General features: G+C 38.7%; 1 pseudogene; it reads right to left on the bottom strand.

Moving 5' to 3' along the window:
- Window positions 1-3,438: 3,438 nt before the first annotated feature.
- Window positions 3,439-7,756, bottom strand: LOC115770875 (annotated as a pseudogene).
- Window positions 7,757-17,722: the final 9,966 nt, after the last annotated feature.

The following is a 17,722-nucleotide window of genomic DNA, read 5'->3' on the forward strand; positions in this document are numbered from 1 at the left end:
ATTTCACCCGCAACAGTGGTAAATTGGCGAAAAACAGTTGTATAAAAGTTTTTTGTTTACCATCCAATCAGCTATAAATGCCCTTTAAGAGAATTTATTTTACCAGCAAGGCCGCGCTGGTATTAAATTATCCGTTGCCAATAGTATCAGCTTGACGCTACATTTTGCTTTGAGTCAATTAGATAAATAAATCAGAGAGTTGGCTGAGCTTAATTTAATAGGATTAATAAAAACAAAGAATTTTACTTTTATATTTTGCTTTGATGTTTTGATTTTTCTGATTTATAGTGTTTTTGGTGTTTACTATACTATTTTATTAATATATTTATTAATGGCCAAAAAAAGAGTGTGTTCCTAAAAGATCAAATTATTAAAATTGAATGCAAAGAACACTATTTTTTAATAGCATCACCGACCGATTGAGGTGTAGGAAAAGAGAAAGAAAGAAGTTATAAATAAAGTGAATAAATATGAGATATTTTTAGCCTGCTCTGCAAACTATACCCCTACTTAAAGCTGGGGATGGCCAGTGATATTCCGAAGGTAGTACACGAAAGAATTGTGCAAAGCAAAATCTGTTGTGCACGTAGGTAGCAATGAGGGGCGATATTTCCTGGTAGGTCTGGAAGGAACAGAGAAGACACCCTAACCGAATTTCGAATTCTATCAACAGCATTGCAATTGCGACTTTATTGTTTTCTGTTTTTTCATGTTATTAATTAATAGTTGGTGTGTATTTTGTGTAGAGTCGGCAGCAAGTAATGCGCTCAGTTGCGAGTTCGAACCCTGCCAAGGGAACATTTTTTTTTTATTCACATTTATATTCTACAAAAGAGAAAAAGAGGGTTCAGGGTATTCCCTAGTCGGAAGCTCCCGACTAGAACCTCTTACGTGTTTTAAGCTAAAAAAACCATAAATTATATGATTGAATAATTGTAAGGAATCAAATTGTTGTAAGTCATAGCCAAAGCAATTCATACCGATAGTCACTTTAACGGCCAACATAAATTTCAAATGTGGCCAGCTCCGTGGAGCAGCACACAAAGTTAACATAATAAGGTTAACGCAAAGGACGCGGGAATGGGTGAGTTTGCCTTTTGGCGGTGCGTTGCATGCCTCGTGCTGGGCGTCGCTTCTATTAAACGGAAAACAGCGACCAGCATTTCGTGTCCGCAGCAGCAAGCAGAGTATTAGGTCAAGCCGGGGTGTGCCATAACACCGTAATTTCGTTGCTCTTTTTTATAGGCCGACCCTGCCCATCTACATTAGCTGGCCGTTGGTCAAAGTGACAGATTAAAAAAAAAATTGGGCTAAGTCTCAGTTTTGGCTACCATATGCTGTTTATGACGGGAGTCTCTCGCATTTCAATTAAATAGTCGCAATGCAAATGCTCCGCTGCAGCGAGCGCCACCAATTTGTGTTGGTTGCTTCCTGCTCGTCGTAAAGTATGAGGACACACAATTTTGTAATTTAAATGCAAATTGACTTTCAAATGACAAGCATTGCAATTAACGAGGGACTAGCGGGCGTATACACAAATGCGTGAGATCCCGGAACAAAACAGATCAGACAACACTGGACTGGCCCAGACCCACAAAAGGTAACTGGAAACATATTTGCTATGCAAAACATTATTTAGGCACTGCAATACTGCTGGTCTTAAGAAGAGGGGAGAGAGAGATAGCGAGCGACGTATAGAGATATAGAGCGAGACTGTGAGAGACTGACAAGCTGTGCAGATAGATTTTAAAATGTATACATTTTGAATATATAATTAAAAAAAAACGAGAAGGAAAGGCTATCTTCGGAACCCCGAAGATTTAATGCCCCTGCAGACCCAACCTTTTCATAATGCTCATAGTCCTTTGCTCGTATCTAAGAAGCACAGGGAAAATAGTTAATGCCGAATTTGGTCAAGATATGTTGATAAGCAGAAAAGGTTTTTAATCAAGAACCTAGCTTTCGACCGATCGTTCCTATGGCAGATATATGATATAGTAGTCCGATCTTAATAGGAGTTTGCATATATATGAGAGGTAAAGGAAAACTAATAAATGCCGAGTTTGGTCAAGATATCTTGAAAAACAAATTGTTTTTTCATACAACAACATGGCTATATCGACTCGGCTGTTGATGCTGATCAACAATATATATACTTATTGGGGTCGGAGATGTATCTTTCTATGCGTTACACATTTCACGACAAAATTAAAATACCCATTATGAAAAGGTTGGGTTTGCCGGCGTGCCAAAGATAGCCTCTCTTTCTCGTTTTTGACTATGTATTAATTTTATATGAAAACCAGTTAAAGCAAGTGAAGTAAATAAATTTGTCAACTGCTCAAAGAGTGTGTGGATGGCATGTGCCCCAATCAGACTTAAGAACAAGGAACCCAAAATGCTCTAAGACGACTCATTAAAGACTTCAAGTGCCCACGCAAATCGTTCAAAATTACACTTCACGCCCAGGACTATAACAAGCGCCATTCGACGAGCTTCAAACTGTCACTTAAGGCGCGACCTCGATAGCGACAGCGGCTGTGCTGTCGTCCTTTGAGCAAGTCCTTCGGTCGGCTGGTGTCTCGTTTGTCAGGTGCCATTTAGCAGGTTGAACTCTAAAGGCGCCGAAAAGGCCCAATTATCTTAATTAATGAGAACGAAAGTGAAATTCGGGAAAGACAAATGTGCCGGAGACAGCTGTCGGTCCTAGCAGCAGTCACTCAGCTGGCGTGAACCGCAAAGACGTTTGTGGCTGACATATTAATTGCCTCGCTTTGTATATATATATAAATATACTTGCAAGTATTGCCCGGCCTTGCCCGTGGAATATGTTTTGTTTAAAATTTTAGATATTTCCTTAACGAACCAAACTGACTGACTGACTGACTAACTAATTGGTGATCAGCACACAGCCCAAGCCGCAAGAACTAGGAAGCTGAAATTTTAACTGTCGTCACTTTTTGTGCTGTTGGTGCACGTTAAGACGGGGCTTCCGGAAGTCCCACCCGCAAGTGTGAAAAAATCGCAAAAGACGTTTGTATGAAACTTTTATGTACTTTTATACCATCCGATCGGCCTCAAACTTTCAAAGATCTTTGTTCAAATTCATTTGAGGGGTGTTTCTCACTGTTTGGAAATTCCATTCCTTCAAGGTGGAATTGGGGCTCAAGGATTTGATGGATGACGTTTCGCTCTCAAACTCATTACCAAGGATCTATATGAAAAATCATTTTAGACGTGCCTTACAGTTTTCGCTAAATCCAAACTTCTTCGGTAGAAATGCGATTCAATGACTTTTTGGACGAATTTTTAGGTTGTGTCCGATTTGATTCAAACTTATTTTCAAAGCTCTACATAAAAACTTAAACTTTGTTTACCGTCTGATTAGTGTCAAAATCATTTTTAAAGCTTTTTGAGAAAATTTATTTTATACATGCCACGGGCAAGGCCAGGTTATACACGCCAGTATATATGTATATATTTGAGAGAGGGGGAAAGGGTTCGTGCTTGTGGGTGATTTTCATTAATTTTGCTTCGTTTTTGCTGTGCCAACGGTCCGTGGCTGCGTAAGATTTTGCCTTATTTTCTGCGCCACTTGCTGCCGCTGTTCTATTCGCGGTTTGGGGCTTGCCGCAAGACTTGGCATGAAATGGAGATTGCGACGGCTGCTAGACGCCAGGCACTGACAGTAAGGAAGCAAGAGAAGCTGTGTCTGTGGCCATGGATAGCTAAAAAGAATTATGCAGTCGGGTGTAACCGACTGTTTTATGCTCGCCCAGTCAGATGAAAACAGAGTAACCATTCAATTTACAAATAAATATAGCTTTGTTGATTTTAAGAGCGATTCCTACTCTTCATTATTTATTCCGAATTTGAACATTTTATCTGTATAATTTTCTAGAAATTATAGATCTTCGCGTTTTGTACATTCCAAGATTAAAAATAATAGAGCCGAATAAAATTTTGAACTAAGATACCAATAAACTCTTGTTCCCTTAGTTAGCGAGTGTACTTATGAGGCGCCACATAAACAAACGGCGCAACACTGTGGCGGGTTATTAAAAAAAAACTTGTGAGCCTTGCGGGAGCTGTGTGTCGAATGTACAATAAAGCGTCTTCTGGGGCAAGGGGTCAGTAGCATATTGCCATTGCAATTATATGTATTTGGGTTGTGATGGGTTTGAGAGGCTGTGGATTTAAAGTGGATTGTTTGTAGAGCGAATTAACTGAAAAGAGAAATGTTTGTCATGTAGAGCAAATGTGGAAGCTGTTCAAGTTGAGAGTGCATGTGGGGCTGAGGCCAAAGATATGCCCAAATGCTGTTATCAGCCGGCGGATGCCAAGTTCTGATTAGGGTCTGCGTTCACTTTGCCTTCTACCTTTCGTTCCTCTTGCGTGTGAGAGTGAGAAGGAGATTTGCTTTGGATTATGATTTAGAGGGAGATTTGCTTTGGATTATGTTGGGGATTGTATTCGGCGTATTCAAAGGGAAACAGGCACAAAAATATAAGGCATTCAGTCGTTATGTTTCATTTATTGCTTTTTTTGTTTCGCTTTTAGCAGTATCTATCATGAGGAGGGAGTTTACAGATTTGACAGACAAAAGGCTATTAATTGACCACGACTGGGGGTTTGACAGACAACTGGATGCTAGCTAGGGACAACGCTTTTGCAGCTCAATGCGGTACTTGGAATGACTAATTGCATACACAAACGGATCTACCCAAGCTACCAACTTATAGGTGCAAGCTAGAATCATTGTGTTAAATAGGAATTGTTATGGCCGCATTGGCAATGTGTATCTCAGCCGTCTCCTTACTCTTGTCCACATTGGAACGCAGTGTTAATACGTTCATCTTCTTAGCCTGGTCGCTCAGCGCCTTCTCGTGACTGAAAACATGGCCCACAATATGGCTCTACATAAGGTACAATAGTACAGGAATCTGAATAAGAAGATTGTGTCCACAAACCTTGCCTTGCCATGCGTCATGTTACCCTCCCCGCTGACGACCGTGGAGATGCAAATGATGCCATTTATCTGGCAGCCCAGGTTGCCCAGTGCAAAGCCCTGATTGAAGCTGTTGTAAATGAATATGGGCGTTTTGCTCATCATTAGAAAATCGCAGATAGCCAGATTGATGACCAGTATGTTCAAGGGTGTTCGCATCGATTTGGCTGCGATGAATTAGCGACATCAGCGTGGGCCCAGCTGATAGATCAACGACTCCGGCGGCTCTGAAGAACTGAAATGTCGCTAGCAAATTGAAACAAAATATAATCATCTTCTTATACCCTTGCAGAGGGTATTATAATTTTGTCGTGAAATGTGTAACGCAAAGAAGGAGACATCTTCGACCCCATAAAGTATATGTATATATTCTTGATCAGCATCAACAGCCGAGTCGATAGAGCCATGTCCGTCTGTCCGTCTGCCTGTTTCTATGCGAACTAGTCTCTCAGTTTTAAAGCTATCTTAATGAAACTTTGCAGAAGTCCCTCTTTCTGTTGCACGCAGCACATATGTAAAAACCAGCTGGATCGGATCACGATATCATATAGCTGCCAAAGGAACGATCGGTCGAAAATTAAGTTTTTGTATGAAAAATAATATTGGGGACCTTTAATCTAGTCTGAATGGTACAGCAAATGAGCTGTAGGCCTTTGTCTAGCTTATGTGAAATTAACAGAAAGAGGTGAGTAGTGCGCTGAAAATGCGAAAGAAGTTTTTGCTCTTATAAAGCAAATAATAATAATAATAAATTGAAATTAAATAAAAAACGTTCCAAACATAGTTAAAATTTAAGCCAACGGTTTTAGTGACTTGCATTGAATATTTTTAGGAAGTTTCACTAAATAAATCTAAATAGAAAAGATATACATATATGTTTTTTGGCACACGCAATTTAATAAAATATTTAGGAATTAATAAATAATACAAAATAATTGATTAGGAGATAATTTACAATAGAAAAGGACTACCCAAGGCATGCAAACACACCGACGCACATGCAGCCATAAATACATATCATAAAACAAAAGTGTAGCATACTCTCGTGCGCCCCAGGGCGATGAAAAACATGCTGGCACAGGTGAGCTTGTGTGTGTGAAAAGTTATGTGATGTAGAAGTGTACACCTTCGATTTAGGTCATAAATCATATGGAAAAAGACCACAAAAGCAAGTAAATGTTCCACAACATACATTACACTTAAATTTATAATTCCAATATATATAGGAAGGCATGAGTGTGCGTTTGCGGATATGTATATATATGCCTACCGATGTGCCGAAGTGCCCACAAAGATTTTCTCTTGTTTGCCTTTTAGCGCTGGGATATGTTCACCTCAATACTTAGCGCCGACCTATGCGACATCTCCTCAATCCACCCACCACACCCACTCCCAAGTGCCCCGCTGAGTTTGGCCCATAAGCCACACGACAACATATAGAATCCGTGGGCGGTCCAGAGTATAATGTGTACATATTGCCTGCTGCAATAATAATTACGAGTATGTTTTAAGCACTTGCTGGATCCGATTCCTGGGTTGCGTTCTTTTTATTTGGCTGCCGGGTGAATGACTCCTTCGAGGGCAAATAATTCCCAGTGGATTACATGTGCGTGGCAAGATGGGGAAAAGGTCGGTTGCATTGCCATGTAATTAAGTAAAGTTATTTTGGCATGTGATGCCCTCGTGGAGTCCAGGTGCTGTGACTTGATCATAGCCTGTGTAACTCTGCGTTTCTCTCTTTCACTTTGATAATTGGCATTTAACACTGATTAAAGGATTACATTAGACATCTGCGGAAATAGCGATAGCAACCGGAAATGACTGCCACTGCAATTTAGATGGAGATTACATTTTATCTAAAACTGGATGCCGTATTATTTGATAAACCAATGGCACCTTGACAAAAAAAAAAGAAGTCCCACATCTTAAAACTTCAAGAACATAAACGGGAAAATTAAATAGCTTATCAAAAGCTGCCATTATTAAATCATTAAGACATTTGACTGTGTTAATGGAGAAATTGTATTTTATGCAGGGCCATACCAATTATTTGTTAATAACTATTGATTGCGGATTGTATTTTGCACAATCTGAGTTTTCCGGTTAATTATTTAACTGTATGCTATACAATTATCCTAATAAACTCTTGATTAAGGTAAACCGCCGGGTTGATGTCTAGTCCCTCAGTTTAAGAGCATATTTGAAAATTCGTGTGCAAAGAATTTTTTTAAACAATAACACAACTTCCCTATACTCAAACATATCGGCGAAACCGTACCAAACAAACTTCGTTATCACATGAAAGCTATTGAAGCAATGGGTCACAAATAACTCTTATATATTTAGATGACATACACTAAACCTGTGCCGTGCTAAAGAAAGATGTTCCTCATTATTTATATATTTATCATTTTCCTAAGCTGGAACTCATTCCATTGCGTCCCCAGACGCAGATTTCAATGTAATGAAAACGACATAATATAACGCATTTTTAGCTTGCTTTAGGTAATATATTTTTCTACGTCAAATGCAATTATTTTTAAAGAATTTCAATTGTGAAAATTAAATTAATATTGTACTGCTCTAGTGGTAGATAACTTTTTGTTTTGCGTGGGCTCTATCTAATTGCACAACTAGTTGAAGGCCAATGCGGCTAACGGCAATTGATGTTGATGTTGTTTTGGTTGCTGCATTACCATTGCCAAGCACCTGCTGCCTGATACTGGCTGCTGCTGTTGCATGTTGCATGGTTAGTGGTTGAACTTATGCATTTGCGTTGGCATTATTGTTGTTATTGTTGCTGCAGCAGCAGTAGAAACAACGATGGACAATGCTGCGACTTGACTGAAATGTGTTTTATGCATTGAAGCAACAGCAGCGACAACAACTGCAACAGCTAGAGCAACATTCCCCAATACAGCAACAACAACAGCCCTAAATGTATAATTTCAATTTCAACACTTTGCAAGCACGCCACAGTTTCGTCATTACCTATAAAGTTTCTCTCTCTCTCTCTCTCTCTCTCTCTCTCTCTCTCTCTCTCTCTCTCTCTCTCTCTCTCTCTCTCTCTCTCAATGTATGTGCGTGTTTTTTGGTGGCTAAGTGCGCTCGTTGACGGAAACAGCCGGCAGCAACGGCGCCATAGACGCAGATGAGTTTAACGTAACGTCAGGTGCAGCAGCAAGAAACTATGTAGTAGAAACTACGACGTGCAACAAGCAACTAGCTATTTGCCACACTGCAAGGAGACTAGTTACCCTTCTCTTTGTAATTTCATAAAACTTTATTGTTACATAATTGCTGCTCTATTTGTATATGCATATAAAATTTGTTTCTGCCCCACTCCTCTTCCAACAATTGGCAAACAGCAGTGACTACTACTGACGCTTAGCAACAACGGCAACAACACAATTGCAACAAATTCTGGACAGCAAATGTATGTGTCCTGGCTGCGGCGTATGTTACTATCGCTCTATTTGTGAATATCCTTGTGGAAATTATTTTAAATTGTTAAAAGGGTTTTCACGTTTGCTCGCGTCTTTAGTATAAATGTTGAGCGCGCTGGTTTTTATCTTGTTTGCCATAAAATATGGTATTATTCTTGGATTAAAGTTGCACAGAGACTTTTTTCCCACTTTTGATTGTGCAATTGAAATGGGGTTAATTTCAAAAGTTAATTTTAAAGACCACTGAATGGGAGAATCAGAGATGTACAATTTTATGTTTTTATAAAATGCTTCCTAAAATGTAATTGATATTATTAAATCATTCTTTACTTGCAGAAACTTAACAGTTTGATTCAAAAATTTGATTTCAAAGCTTATATCTGTTGAAGAGATTGATAACCTGACAAAGGGTGTCCACAATACATGCAACTGTTTTGCTTTTTATACCCTGAACCCATTAAAAGTGGGTTTAATTATACCCTGAACCCATTAAAAATGGGTATAAGGGTATATTGTATTTGTGCAAAATCCAAATGTATGTAACAGGCAGAAGGAAGCATCTCCGATCCATAACGTATTATATTCTTGATCAGCATCAACAGCCGAGTCGATGTAGCCATGTCAGTCAGTCAGTTTGTCTGAAAATTAAGTTGTATGAAAAAAACATTTTGTTTTTCAAGATATCTTGACCAAACTCGTCATTTATTAGTTTAACTATACTCCTCATATATAGGCAAAATCCTATTAAGATCATATATCTGCCATAGGAACGATCGATCGAAAACTAGGTTTTTTATTGAAAACCTTTTTTGTTTATCAAGATATCTTGACCAAACTCGGCATTTACTATTTTCCCAGTATTTCTAAAAACGGGCAAAGCCCTATGAGCATTATGGTTGGGTCTGCAAGGATATAAGATCTTTGGCGTGCCAAAGACAGCCCTTCCTTCTCGTTTTAATTTCTCTATTAATTTATCTTTATTACTACAAACGAGTGCGTAGCGCGAGCTGCGTTTGGTGTTGGAATAAGAGGGTGTCGGGTTTCCCCTTGCCGGTAACTCCCGAGTAGAACCTCTTACTTGTTTCATTTTCGAGTCGTTTGTTTTGATTATGGTTGTCGTTGGTTCTTATGGAAAATGTTTTGAAGTTGTCATTGAATTTTGGGCACTTGAATTCTATAAGTAAGTTCAAAGCTTTGTTAACGTACTTATGGATCTGAGCACCAATCTAGTGATCGATCGCGAACGCATAGCCAAGGAGGAGCAGTTTCAGGAACGCAAGGAGAAATCGAACAAACGTCGAGATTAGAAGAGACCACGCCAGCGCAGTGTGAAGCCCATGCGTCACTGCACGGTCGATACTAACGATATAAAGTCATTCTGCAGATAAACGATCTTATCCATCTCGATGAGCAGGATGAGAATCCAAATCCTGCAACTGTACCGCCTGAAATCAAACGTGCTCCAGCCATACGCACCAATCGGAGCACGGACATTAAGCCAAAAAACTATAAATATGCATCGACGACAATGATGATGAGGATCAGAATAATATTCGGGATAGTCCGATGAGCAAGGAGGAAAATATAGAGCCACTGAAGTTACAAGCCGAGTTCAACACGAAATCAATTGCAAGACAACTCAAACCCAAATTAAACCGCAAGCAAGCAATCCTTAGTTATTCCAAATAAGCTTGACACAATTCCACAATATTCAAATGCGGTTTCTGTCATTACAATTAAACTTGGGGTCCTGCAATCGAGGCAGGCTCTTTCATCTGCTGTTAATTAATTAACCTGAACTGCGTTTGCTGCAAGCATTTCTTGAATCTTATCACCTTTGCCTTATTTGTGAGTAGATGCCAGCCCAAAGCTCTATTAGCAATAATGCAATTAGTATATATGTAGTTTCAGCCTCAAGAATGCCTTTTGTGCGAGAGATGATGTCAGATATACAATACTGGCACACCTCAAAACTGTTAATCTCTGCGGGAGGCAACAAGTGCCAACAGGGGTGCATGTTTGGGAATGCTCAACGGAGCTCTAACCTCATATACTGTCTGCGGATAGTTTATCATTATTATTATTAATAAACATTTTGCTGTTGATCTATGAGTTTCACTTCTAACTAAGTAAAAGTGTCTTATTATACTATACCCTTGCAGAGGGTATCATAATTTTGTCGTGAAATGTGTAACGCATAGAAGGAGACATCTCCGACCCCATAAAGTATATATATTCTTGATCAGCATCAACAGCCGAGTCGATATAGCCACGTCCGTCTGCCCGTCTGTCTGTTTCTATGCGAACTACTACTACAGTTTTAAAGCTATCTTAATAAAACTTTGTAGAAGTCCCTCTTTCTGTATAAATTATGGCATTTATTATTAGTTATTTAGCGGCTGAATTATAGATTACACAACCTTAGACTAGTCGCTATACAAGCAATGTATTTTTAGCTTTACTGAATATAACCTCCGTACTTTGCTCGTTAAGTGCCAAAATGCAAAAATAAAAAAACTTGAGAGCAAACACAATAAAATATTTTGAGAAAATGAAACCAAAGCGACATTTCATAAATTTCACTGATTTTTGCGCATTAAAAATATGCTTGCTACTTTACAATACTGGTCCGCCCCTTGAAATTCTACGGCTTACCAAAAAGTTCCTGGCTTAAGCTTAAAGCAATAAATAAAATAGGAAAAAATGAAAATTTCGCCTGCAGTTTAGCAGGGACAGCAGCAGTCGCAATTGTATTTTTGTGTGCCTGTGTGCCTGTGTGTGCTTGTGTGTAGGCAGGTCATATAAAATGGCTTTGTGGCTGACGCTGCGGTGCTATGTAAAGTAGAAGCAACGGGAAACGCAACGCTGAATTTGATAATCAATTACCATTCTAGGAATGGAGTCTGTAGGTGGGAGAAGGCGTAAATGCCACGAAGAGCATGTGTTATGCCACATATGGCCCACATTTACTGCAGGCAACTGCATAAGAGGCAATGGCAATGGGCACATGGCACATACACAGAAACATACAAAGGCATTCACATTGACATTCACAAGCAAATGAAAATAGAATGCGGCAAAAGAATACACTTGACTTTCCTCCATGCCAGGTGTGAATGTGTATGTGTGTGCTTGGGCGAAAATGTATGTATATAAAAGAATAGAAATATACAATTTCAGAATAGATTGCAAATTGGTTGTCTGTTGTCTGTGCAATTTCATCTTTTATTTATCTTTATCTTTTATATCAGTTTTATCTGTATCTCTATCTTTGTTTGTCTCAAGCCAATTCATTAATTTGCCTGCTACATAAGCTAGACTGCAAGACCAGAAAATTTTATTAACGTGGCTGGCAAAAAGATCTAGATTTATAGCTACGTGGTGGACACTTATTAAAGAGAGGGGGACATAGAGGGATATGGAACAAGTTTTGCTTTCGACATTGTTAAAAATAATTTATCTGCCTCGATTATCTATGAGATTTATTTATCCGTCGACATACGGGTTTAAAATATGCACTAAAATTTGATATTAAAATCAAAATTCGTTTTAAACCAGAAAAAAGGCTATCTTCGGCATTCCAAAGATCTAATACCCTTGCAGACCCAACCTTTTCATAATGCTTATAGTGCTTTGCCCGTATCTAAGAAGCACAAGGAAAATAGTTTATGCCGAGTTTGGCCAAGATATCTTGATAATCAAAAACCTAGTTTCGACCGATCGTTCCTATGGCAGATATATGATAGTCCGATGTAAATAAGATTTTGCAAAAATGAAGGTAGCATACAGAAATCACGATGACTGAAGAGAATTGAAAATATGTTAAGTTCAAACAATGCTAGTCAGAATACTTCCACCACATTTGTTTGAAAACTGGTGCAAATGTGTTAGATGTTTGTATAAATACTTGTGCTGAAAATGAAATTAAAAGCTCCTTTTATTGATTGAATGCAATACATTGGAATCCAAGGCACAGTATGTTAGATAAGGGCTTGATAAGGTAAATTTGGTTTAAAGCTTCAAATAAAATCAAATGTATATCGATAGATAGCGGTGGCTCGCAGCCTTGGTTAATTATTTGGATAGTTCGTACAATTTCATTTATTCTAATGTCCAATCCCAGATTTTCTGCGAATATTTCGATTATAACGTTTCAACTGGGCTATGTGTATCGCATTTGGCAGTTTTGATGAGGGGCTTGCTGATAATCGTATCATTTCCATATCATCCAACAATAAAAACTTAGGTTATGCAAAAGACAATATTTTTAATTTGGGCTCAACTATAATAGGAGACCACAATCAAATCCATAGCGTTTAATTGATCTATTGTTATCAAGTGCGAAAAATATATTTAGAACAAGGAGAGAATAAATAAAGAAAATCACTTAAAATTCATGGCATGCCGCTTAACTCAAGTCGGGCTGGGGCCTAACACTTAAGCGTAAACATTGCTCAAATGTGAGAGTTTGTATATATTTTGGTCATAAATAAGCAGTACGCGGCACTCGCGGTAAATGCATTTGGAAGAAACCTCGGCTTTTTATTTATGGGGAACCGGATCTCCAGATTGTGCCAAATAAGTGTAAACCATATCTTTTCATTGTGCTTGTATGTGTTTTTTTGTTTGTGCAATAACGAGGACAGCCAAAAACTTGTAAATGTATGTCTTCTGCTGCCACATCCACAACCACATATATTTCCGGCTTTTGGCTTGGCTCGATTCATTTTCATGCCTTGCGCTTTACGTCCGCAGCGCTTGTTACAGATTCACTTTATGCTCCAATTATGTGAACAGACAGCACTCAAGCGTATCAGGTTCAACCAAGTACCGGAGTACAGGATTGGGATTGGTTTAACCAAGTATCGGATTACTTTCGGGATTCTTGTGTCTACCTCTTTCGTTTGCGATTTCTGTTACTTTGTTGATTTTGTTTGTTTATTTCCGCTAAATGAATAGCGTCCACAGCTAATACTTCCGAAACAGGCGCGCGCACACACACACGATTGTGGCTGTTTAATAAAGTTAGAGCTAGATTCTATGCTTCCAACTACACACCAGGCGCTGCCCACACTACCTACATACAGCTGATTCTGCCACACACATAAACACACACACACTCACATCTTTCACCCCCTACTGTTAATAAGATTTTGACCATTATCCTTCTACACGCGCCTTTGATTATGAACATCATTATTTACTGCTCGCTGGCTCTGTGGAGCCGCATCTAAGATATATGGCGCTGCAACAGTGCCATCTCATCTGACGAACCCTACCACCCCGGCCGTGCCCTAGCCATTGTCCCACGTAATTGTGGTGTGGCTACTCCTTATGTAAGTCCTTTAACCCAACTGTCTGGGTACACACTAGTCGCTGAGCACCCTCAACAGGTTGGAATGACAACGAAATTAGATACATACAAATTTATAAACTTTCCATCAATAAAAAGGAAATACCCGATTGGCTGTTTATAATTATTAAATTCGCTTCTATTAAATAACAAGAATACCCTTGCAGACCCAACCTTTTCATAATACTCATAGTACTTTGCCCGTATCTAAGAAGTACCGGGAATATAGGAATATAGGGAATATAATATAACCAAAAAAGGTTTTTAATCAAAAACCTGGTTTTCGACCGGTGGTTCCTATGGCAGCTATATGATATAGAGGTCCGATGTTGATAGGATTTTGCATATATATAAGTAGTATAGTAAAACTAATAAGTGCCGAGTTTGGTCAAGATATATTAAAAAACAAAATGTTTTTTCATACAACAACTTAATTTTCGACCCATCGTTCTCACACATGGCTATATCGACTCGTCTGTTGATGCTGATCAAGAATATATATACTTAATGGGGTCGTAGATGTCTCCTTCTATGCGTTACACATTTCACGACAAAATTATAAAACCCTCTGCAAGGGTATAAAAAATTTGCAAACGCTTCTACTTAACAGTCACACCGAGAATTGAGCCTCAGTGAAAAAAAAATCGATTAAAGTAGCAGCACCGAATACAATGCATTCGCGATTGCAATGCTGTTGATAGAATTCAAAGAAGACGCACATGAATGTGTGTAGGTTCTAAGATCCTTGTGTTCAGACATACGAACAGACGGACGGACGGACAGGCAGACTTGGCTATTGATGCTGATCAGCAATATAAATATTTTATGGGATCGGAGATGCTTCCTTCTGCCTGTTACACATATACATTATTTCCCTTTTACCCACTTTTAATGGGTTCAGGGTATAACGATCTTTGTTTGCTTTTAAGACAATTCCCACAAAACCTCAACACAATTTTATGACTTTATATTCTATTCTATTTATCAGTGAGTCCGCACGTATGTGCATACCTATTGGAGCCGGAGCGTTTATTTAAAATAAGAAAGCTCAATCAGTGTAAAGAAATTATATTATTCAGTTATTTAAAAGTTTTATTTTAAATTAATTGCAAAGCTATAATCAGTTTTAGTAAAAGTAATCTCACCACGCTCCTTAATGCCTTTCCCAATAATAATCAAATTAAAGTCATCTATACACATATAAACACACATAGATATATACAAATGCATACATATTTATGCCAAAATAAAAGGCATCGCTGCACATTAAGTATACGCCGCATGTGTTTATGCCTGTCCATGAGTATTATTTTGCACTTTTGCATTTCATTACAAAAGTGCCCGTCTTTTTCAATGACTATGAAAAGTGTTATGCACGTATTTGTGTGTGTGTGCGTATGTGTGCGAGTGGGTGGTGTGATGTTGTTGATGTTCGTTTGAGCGAGAACAAAGCTGTAAAACTACAATGACGAAAACAAAGGATCAGCCATTAAGGCGTGATGACAAAGGCATAAACTGTTAACAAATATAAAGAATGAGAAAACACGCACAAACATGCAAACTACACACACACAATCGAACAGCAAACAAAGTAGAGGCAAACTTCTTCGTTGGTTGCATTTTGTTATGTTTAAAATTGAAAGAAACAAAAAGCTTCACCAATAATTGGCATTTAAACGTATACGGGTTTCGAGGGTTTAATAAAAAACAAATAAAAGGTTCTAGTCGGGAGCTGCCGACTAGGGGATACCCTGAACCCTCTTCCTTTTTTAGGGTTCGAACTCGCAACTAACCACACTACTTGCCACCGCCTCTATTCAACAGACACACCAGCCAAATAAAAAATAAATAGTTTCCTCGGCAGGGTTTGAGCTCGCAACAGACCACGCTACTTGTCACCGCCTCTACCCAACAGCCACGCCAGTAATTGATACTTAATTAGGAAAAATCGAATTAAAATAGCAGCACAGAAAACAATACAATTGTAATTGCAATGCTCTAGATAGAATTTGAAGCAGACGCGCATGAATATGGCTGTGTGCATGTAAACAGAAAATCTCGGAATTTGCGCTAGCTGCCCCAATTACCGATCTTGATGAAATTTTCGGCAGTAGATCTTATTGTACTATAAAATATTATTTTGTTCTCAAAATGACAATTGCACTTTTATTGTGGCTTAAATGGTAAGGCAACATATTTTCTTTTATTTACAGACGGACAGACAGTTGGGTACGGCTAGATCGACTCGGCTATTGATGCTTATCAAGATATACTTAATGGGGTCGGGGATGCTCCTCCTGCCTGTTAAATACATTTACACAAATATGATGAAAATAGCAGCACAGAAAATATTACAATCGTAATTGCAATACTGTTAACAGAATTCAATAAATATGCGTTTGATCGTGTGTTTACACGTACACTGAAATTCTTGCAATTTGCGCTAACTGCCGCACACACGATAATAACTTTTGTGTTTCTGAACCGATCATGATGAAATTCTTAACAGTAGATCTTATTCTGATATAGATCATTTGCATATATTCAATCATTTCACTTACATTTTATGAAATTATTTCTTTTGGATAGACTCTAAAATATAGAGTATGCTCGCTTTAGAAGTAATGCTCTTATTGTTGCTGATCATTTTGTTTGCTAGATGATTAGCCTGCTCTGTGACGACCTCAGAGGGCACTCGAATTGGCATCAAATTTAAACAAAAATCGGTTTAAAATTTATCCTTCCAACAAGTTAGCCCGAACACACAAGCAAAGCGAAAACAGCGAAAACGCACACACACAGCATACAAAGCGTGTGTGATTAATGGTCTCCCAGCTGTGTCTGCCATTTCTCGAACCACACACTTTCTGAACTCGGCAAAACCAGAGATTTGGGCCGCTTCGAATTATGCAGCTAATGCAACTGAACATCGCGGGATTAGTTGAAAAAAGTTATTTACGGCAAACTTCCGTTGGCTTGTAGGAAGGCTGGTGCCACGCATTGTAAGTGTCGAGAATAGCTTGTCGCAGTTTTTAAATAATTTTTGGTATATTCCTTTTCTTTTTTTCTATTCGAGCAGCACAATTTACTTAAACTGGCAGCCATTTTGCACTTTGCTTTACTGAAGAATTTTAAATGGCGTTATTCGAAAATTATGTTACTTTAGTTAACTCGAATAAATCTTGGGGCCAGTGCGCTGCACTGCTGTTGCTTGCACACACAAATCATAGGCAAATTAGTTACTCCCACTCGCTGCACTCTCAGCCCAGCCAAACTTGTTGAGTTGCTAGTAGGGACTCTTATGAACGGCTCTTCGAGTATCCAAAACTTGGCGCTAATGGGTAAATGTGGCAAAAGTTTAAATTAATTTTTGAAATATGTTGCTAGCATGCCAGCCAGGGGGCCAATAATATTTATTTTCATTATGACCACGGCACGGTAATTACATATTTAACACATGCTGACCCCTGCACATAAAGCCCATTTGGCCACAAACAAAACCATGTCTTTATCAACTTGCAGGTTACATTTAACTGATGAGTGACTAGGCCCTAATTGTGGTCGAAACGCAATCGACTACGCTTGATAGCATCTAGAGTGTGTTTGTTCTTCAAAAATCTTTTCAAATGTTCCGTAGCAATCTGTAGAAAAATATGTTCAGACTTTATGCTATCTGCTTGTATCTCCTCGGCACTTTCGTCTTTTTACCCTGAACCCATAATGGGCAATAAGGGTATAATGTATTTGTGCAAATTATGTAACAGGCAGAGGGAAGCATCTCCGGCCCCATAAAGTATATATATTCTTGATCAGCGTCAACAACCGAGTCGATCTAGCCATGTCCGTCTGTCTGTCCGTTCGTCTGTCCGTAGTTGGCTTATGTAATGAAGTTGCAAGTTAAGAAGGGGTTTGGGG

The sequence above is a fragment of the Drosophila novamexicana genome, unplaced genomic scaffold (genome assembly GCF_003285875.2).
Source record: "Drosophila novamexicana strain 15010-1031.04,08,12 unplaced genomic scaffold, DnovRS2.1 tig00004560-arrow-pilon, whole genome shotgun sequence".
NCBI lineage: Eukaryota > Metazoa > Arthropoda > Insecta > Diptera > Drosophilidae > Drosophila > Drosophila novamexicana.